This window comes from Antechinus flavipes, chromosome 4, assembly GCF_016432865.1.
Source record: "Antechinus flavipes isolate AdamAnt ecotype Samford, QLD, Australia chromosome 4, AdamAnt_v2, whole genome shotgun sequence".
Classification (NCBI taxonomy): Eukaryota; Metazoa; Chordata; class Mammalia; order Dasyuromorphia; family Dasyuridae; genus Antechinus; species Antechinus flavipes.
In genome coordinates this window covers 360574137-360582077 of record NC_067401.1, presented here as the reverse complement: position 1 = coordinate 360582077, position 7941 = coordinate 360574137, and positions in this window count along the sequence as shown.

The following is a 7941-nucleotide window of genomic DNA, read 5'->3' as shown; positions in this document are numbered from 1 at the left end:
TTTATTATGAAATATGCTATAAAATGTTAGTTTAAACCTATTTTTTGCCATTCTATTTTCTAGTTGCCCCAGCATTTTTTTTCTAATTGGCAATTCTTTTGCAAGTCATTTGTATTTTTAAGTTTATCAAACACTGAGTTATTGAATCATCTCATTTCTGGTTTTCTCTTCTGTAGTTTGTACTATTGTTCTATCTCAATTTTAAAAAATCAATACCAAATGGTTTTTAATGATTGCTGCTTTATTTGAGATGTAGAAGTGCTATTTCTCCTTCATCTCTATCTCTTTTAATTATTTAGTTTAATATTATAGATCTTTTATTTCTCCAAATAAATGTTTCTATCATTTTATCAAGTTCTATAAAGTATCTAAAGAGAGACTTTAATCTGTATAACTCTAAACTGTAATTAGCTTTGATCATATCATCATTTTTTATCATACTGATATGGCCAAATAACCAGGATTCAAACTCCATGTAAATTAAAAGAGCTTTACTCATTTATATCTTTGATCACCTAGACGCATTCACTGAGAAGTGCAACTATAGGAATGCTCTTATGATAATTAACTCTACATTTTCTGACTTCTGAGGGTAGGGGGCTCAAGAATTATTTTTCAAGATTTTGCCCTTTTTTTGAAAAGCCAGGAATAAAGAGTTTGGTAAGAAGAATGAAACACGTTAGTTCTGTTATCTGAAAACTGGAGTTTGGAATATACAATCTAAGCATGTTGGGCTGGGGGGAAACAAACCTTTATTGAGTCCTTACTATAGTCAGTAAGCATGTTCTAAGGACTTTACAAATATTATTTCATTTAATTTTCATAATACCCCCAGAAAGTAGGTGTTATTATCATTTCCATTTTACAACTGAGGAAACTGAGGCAGACAGGGTTTGAATGACTTTCATATAGTCACAAAGCTAATAAGTGGTTTGATTTGAATGTGAGTCTTCCCAATTTCAGGTCTAACACTCTATCTATTTGCACTATCCAGTATGGTATAGCATGCAAGACCTGTGTTTGAATCCCAAATCTGTCACTTCCTGCCCATGAAATCTTAGGAAGTCATTAAACTTTTCCCAGCCTCAGTTTTCTCATCTGTAAAATGAAGGAATTGGATAGAATAACCTATACGTCCTCCAGTTGCCCTTTCTGAAGCAAATTGCACTGCCAAAGGTTGGCTAACTATTACTCCCTTAGGGTTTCTATTAGTGTTGTTCACAATAATACTCATTATCAATCAACCAGGTGAACTCCATTAATGTTTAGCAAAGAAATTTGCTGAGAAAATGTAACAACAAGAATTGGTGGGAAACAATCCCATCAAAGTAATTGTGTATTTTCCCCATGAACATTGTATAGTTGTAATTATGGACACACATAGAGACAATATGTGAGAAAAGTATCTCCCAATTCTGGGTCCTGGAAGTTCATTAAGTTCTATACATACATACATACATACATACATACATATATATATATATATTTGTAGAACTTATAATTGCTCTTATGTCGTATATAATATATAATAAATTTAATTTATATTTAATATATAATAACATCCCCCTTTGCAAAACCTTCTATTCTAAATTTTTCTCCCTCTCTTTCTACCATCCCCTCCCATTGTAAAAAAGCAATCCAATATAGGTGAAACATGTGCAATTCTTTTCAATATATTTCCATATTTGTTATGCTGCCCAAGAAAAATCAGATCAAAAGGTGAAAGAAAGAAAAAAAAAAAAACACAGGAAAAAAAGAAGCAACAAACAGCAACAAAAATGTCTCCATAGTTTTCCCTCTGGATGCAAATGGATCTTTCCATCACACGTCTATTGGAATTGCCTTCAATCACCTCACTAGTGAAAAGAGCCAAATCCATCACATTGATCACATAATATTGTTGTTGCTGTGTACAGCATTTTCTTGATTCTACTTATTTCATTTAGGTTGTTAGTTCATGAAAGTCTTTCCAGGCTTTTCTGAAATCAGACTGTTGTCATTTCTTATACAATAATATTCTATTATATTCCTGTCATAACTTATTTAGCCATTCCCCAACTGATGGTCGTTCACTCAGTTTCCAGTTCCTTGCCATTACCAAAGGACTGCTACAAATATTTTTGTACATGTGGGTCCTTTCCCCTTTTTTATGATCTTTTTGGGATACAGACCTATTAGAGACACTGCTAGATCATTGGATATGCACAGTTTGTTAGCCCTTTGAGTATCGTTCCAAATTGCTCTCCAGAATGATTGGATAAATTCACAACTTGACCAACAAGCCATTTTTAATGCTTTCCCTGGTACCTTGAGGGAAATATTATATTTATCAAGATGGTAATTTTCACACAAACATATAAATAAGCTTTTCCTCCTGTACTCAGAAAGTGAAGACTGGTGGTGAACATAGATGCTGAGGGGGGAAAAGAGGAATGAACATACAAATCACACACAGAGAATTTAGCCTAGAAATACATTAAATTCATCACAGAGAAATCATTAGTATTAAGAGGGAGCTGAAAAGACTTCCTATATGTAGAAGGTGGTGTTTTAACGGGGATCTGAAGGAAATTAGGGAAGCCCGGAGGTGGAGAAGAGAAGGAACAATATTCCAAGCATGGTAGTCACCTGGTAAAATTACTCAGAGTTGGGACAGGGAAGGGGGACTTTAAAAAGAAGATAATACTAGGGAAAGTTTAGTTACACACAAATAAAACTTTCTGTTACTGAAGGAGGGAATTAAAAGAAGGAAAAAGGAAAAGTCTAAAAATAAGGTTACATGGGATAGGCTTAAATAACCTCTTAGACAATTGGGGGAAGGCTAAAAAAAATTGAATGTATTTTTGAATTTTTTAAATGTATTTAAACTTTTTAAAACAACATTTTATTCATTTTAAGCCTAAATTTCAAAATGAGGAGAGAAAAAGAACTTTTCCATATAATAGCAGAAAATAGAGAAAACATTATAAAATAAATATTACTCATTTACTACTCATTTTCAAAGTTTCCCAAGTTCTCTGCACTTCCTTCTAAGTTTTCTTTGTTCTCTGCTGTACATTTTTTCTCCCTTGCTCCCCATTGGAATATTATTTTGATGTAAGAAATAAAGAAAGAATATTTCAGGAACTCCTGGATAGGCTGAACAATCCAGAGTCATCTGAGCAAAACTAAGAGAATAATTTATACAAGGACAAAGACATTGTAAAGAAAAACAATGTTGAAAGTATTTTCCCTGATCAAAGCAATGACCTATCATGACTCTAGAGGACTTAGGATGAAACATGTTATTTCTCTCCTGAGAGAGAGAAGTTATGAGTAAAAGGTGCAGAAACATACATTTTTTTGGATATTGCCACTGAAAGGATGTATTTTTCTTTTTCTTTTTCTTTTCTTTTTTCTTTCTTTCTTTCTTTCTTTCTTTTTTTTTTTTTTTTTGCGCTTAGGCAGTGGAGGATTAGTGACTTGCCCAGGGTCACACAGCTAGAAAGTGTTAAATGTCTGAGGTCAGATTTGAACTCAGGTCCTCCTGATTTCAGGGTTAGTGCTTTATCCACTGTGCCACCTAGCTGCTTCTTGTATTTTTCTTAAATATAATTTTAAACAAGTTTTTGTTTCCTCTTTCTTTCATTTAATGGGGGAGGGGAATTGGAATGAAGGGACTGGGCAATAGTGATGGTCTTTAAAAGATAGCCATTATAACATATTTTAAAATGCCCAGAAATGAACAGAGGGTAATTCAGAAGAAATCATAGACAAGCAGGACAATTTTAAACATATAATCAAATTTATCATATACTTTAAAAAATTATTGTTCAGTCATGTCCAACTCTTTGTAACCCCATGTGTGGTTTTCTTGACAAAGACGTTGTGTTGGTTTGTGATTTTCTTCTCCAGTTCATTTTACAAATGAAGAAGCTGAAACAAAAATGGTTAAGGGACTTGTCCAAGATCACACAGCTAGTGTTATCTAAGACCAGATTTGAACTCAGCAAGATAAGTCTTCCTGACTCCAGGTCCATTACTCTATCTATCATACAATCTAGATGCCTTGTAAATGATGTGAAAAATGATCTTTTATTTTTTGAGTCATGCTTGTTTTTATGCAAATTTTTTTTAGTTTTAAATTCAGAATAAAAAGTAAAATTTAAATGTGAATGGATTAAACTGTCAGTTGAAATAAAAGAGAGGCTAAATTATTTTTTGAAACTACAATTTAGTCTATTAAAAAATACATCTAAAAAAGTGAAGACATACCCAAAATTAAAATGAATTTTAATAAAAGAATTCTTTTAAAAAGAATAAAATTCATTATGGAACAAATGAAAAAAAGAGGAATTGAAATCATTTTATCTGGGAAGGCAAAATGAAAATTCATAGTATCAATAAATTTAAATAAATACATAAATAAAATTTATTATATTTATATATACATAAAAATAAATATTCATATATACAAATATAAACATAAACAAGTATTATATTTAAGAGTATCATAGAAAATGAATTAACCATGACATTAAACATTTTTAATACCCAATAGTATATCATCTAAATCTATAAAGGAAAAGTTAACTGAATTGCAAAAAACCACAAATGGTAACATCATCACTAGATGAAAAAATACCATTTATTTGGTGAAATAAAAAAAACCCTCAGAATATTAAGAGGAATAAAGAAAAAAAGGAGAAATGAGGAAGAATAACATTTGAAGATCTCAGATTATCTTATTAAGTTGTAATCACTAAACTCTTCTTAGTTCTTGTTTAAAAACAGAAAAAAATAGATCAGAGAAACAGTTTAGACAAAAAGGAACAATGATTAATATGAATTAATGCAGATGTTTAATAGTCTCTAAAATTACCATGGCAAAACTTGCTGAAAAAAAATCTAAGAAATTAGGTTCAGGACTTCTGTATTTTACACTGTATTTCAAAATAAAGTCAAAATTGACCTGTAACCGAAACATTAGAAATGACATCATTTTAAAGAATGGGAGAGAATAAAACTAATTATCTTATAACTGAGGCAATTACAACAAGTGCATCCTTAACCAAACAAGGAATAGAGGCAATTCAAAAGATTTTAAAATTTCAATTAAGTGAAACTGAAAAAAAAAAACCTTAGCAAACAAAATTAATGCAAATAAGATAAGAAATGAAACAGTTGACTAGAAAAATATTTTGTAAAGGTGGCTCTGATAGCAATCTGATTCTAAGACAATTATCTAACAGAAAATTTGTATAACTAAAAAGTTCTATAGATAGATGTGTCTACTTCCAATATAGATTAATGTCTAAAGTGGACAGTTTTTAAAAGAAAAATTGCAAACTATTAATAATCATTTGAAATATTTTTTTCCAAATCACAAATGATAAAGAGAATCCAAGTTAAAACAATGTTCAGGTTTTATCTCACACCCACTAAATTGTCAAAGAAGACAAAAGGTATAAATAGTTAATGAAAGTATAGAAAGGTAGTTACATTAATTTTTTCTTAGTGCATTGTGAATGGGTTCAAATCTTCTGGAAAACAATTTGAAATTGTGCTAAGGTGACTAAAATGTCCATATCCATTTGCCCAGAGAAACTACTACAAAGCACATGCCCAAGAAAATATCAATAATTAAAAATAAAGTGTCAAGATATACGAAAATATTTATAGCACCACTTTTTACATTATCAAAGAACTGAAAAAGAGATGTCCATCAAATGGAGAATGTTGAAGCATATTGTAATACATGAATGTAATAGAATATTATTGTGTTTAAGAAAAAATATTAAGAATAAAGATATCTATGTTGTGTGTATTTATATATGTACCCATGGATTTACACAAAGCAAAATAGACATGACCAGAAAAATATCAATGTAAATGGAAAAAAATACACCAAAGTGATTGAAACAATGTTATGAAATTATAATAATCAAATTTAGAGCCCAAAAAGCTATATAAGAAGACACCTTTCCTATTCCATTATTTTAAGAATGACGTACTATGAATATGGAATATTGCATATAATGTCAGATTTCTTCAATATGTTGGTTAATTTGAACACTTCCTCCTGTTTTTAAATTTTTTATTATAAAGAGTAAAGGATTATTTGGTAAGTGTAGGTGATGCAACCCATTAAATAGCCTTTTTTTTTTTAAAGAGAGCAAATCATTGGATCAGGTATTGGGTATAGAAAAATGGGAGAAAAAAGAAAAGAAAGAAGATAGTACCTACCTTCAGAGTTCACAAGTGTCATAAGTGATTTTACATATTTGACCCTTTGTCTTTAGTCATGTTTTGGATGTCTGACTTTTATATTTTTATTTTAAGATATCATGTCTTGACTGAATATGCAGAGGGAAAATGAAACCACACAATAAAGGAAACAAAAGAAATATTCTGAGCCAATTCTGAATATAAATAATAGTTTATCACTTTTTTCTAAATCTAGAAAGGGAAGAATGTGGGTCCTTCATTTTAGTCCCTCTTTGAGGTTAATAGACCTGAGCTCCACAGTTCAAATGCAAACACCAGGCAGCTCCCCAATTAAGTAACATCAGTGTTGTTTCCAGGGACATTTGTGTGTAATGCAAACACAAAAGGATCGGAAGCCAAGTGTTTGGAGAACTGGAGTGAGAGTTTGAGGCAGGTCAAGTCACAGAGTGACTGATGGGTTCATATGCTCAGCCAACAGATTCTTCTCTCCTCCATACCTCTGGTAACAGCTGCTTAAGGGATTTTACAAGGCCTCCTCCACTGCTCCCTGGGTCCTTCCCCTCCACCCACAATTAGTCATGCCTTGGTCATGTATGCAGCCAGGTCTTTTTCTTGAGCTCTGGAGACTTATTGGATTATGTAAGCATTTGTCTCATTATGAGGGTGTGATACATTAAGGGCAGGATTTGGGGACCTGCATTTGCCCTTTAGCTTTGGATCCATTCCTTGGATCCTTGGGTGGTATTCATGAATTTAGGGTTATATTCCTATTGGAGGCCAAAATCAAGCCCAGGTTATGATGCAATAAAAAAGCTACTGGATTTGGAACCAGGGGACCTGGGTTTAGATTTCATCTCTGACCCTTTTGCAGTCTGTGATCTTGACCAGTCTATCTCAGTTTCCTTAAATGTAAAATAAAGTTGCTAGAGTAATTGACTCTGAAATTCTTTCCAGTGTTAACTCCTTCACAAAGAAGGGAAAGAATTCACATGTACAAAATGTCTGAAGAAGTTCTTTCTGTAGTGGCAAAGAACTGGAAAATGAAAGGATGCCCATCAATTGAGGAATGGCTGAATAAGTTATGGTATATGAATGTAATGAGATATTATTGTTGTGTAAGAAATGATGAGCTGGCTGATTTCAGAAAAGCATGGAAAGGCTTATACAAACTAGTGTTGAGTGAAGTGAGTAGAACCACACGAACATTATTCACAAAAACAATAAGATCATGTAGTGGTTAGCTATGATAGACTTGGTTCTTCTCAGCACTACATTGATCCAAGACAATTCCAATAGACTTGGGTTGAAAAATGCCATCTGCTTCCAGAGAATGAACAATGGAGACAGAATTTAGATCAATTTTTTTCTTTGTTTTTTTCTTTCTTGTGGTTTTTTTTTCCCTTTTGTTCTGATTTTTCTTTCATAAAATGACTAATATTGGAAATATGTTTAAAATGATTTTATATGTATAATCAATATCAGATTGTTGTCATGGGGAAGGAGGAGAGTAAAAGAAGGAGAGGAGAAAAAATTACAGCACAAAATCTTACAAAAATGAATGTTGAAAACTATCTTTACATGAAATTGGAAAAATAAAATACTATTGAATTTTTTAAAAATCCAAAATTGTTTATTAATATGAATCAGTAACTATTGTCTCAATTGGAACCCATGGACATAGCATGGACTGTCCCAATCCTTATTGGAAGCAATCAGGGAAGCAACATTTTAAAC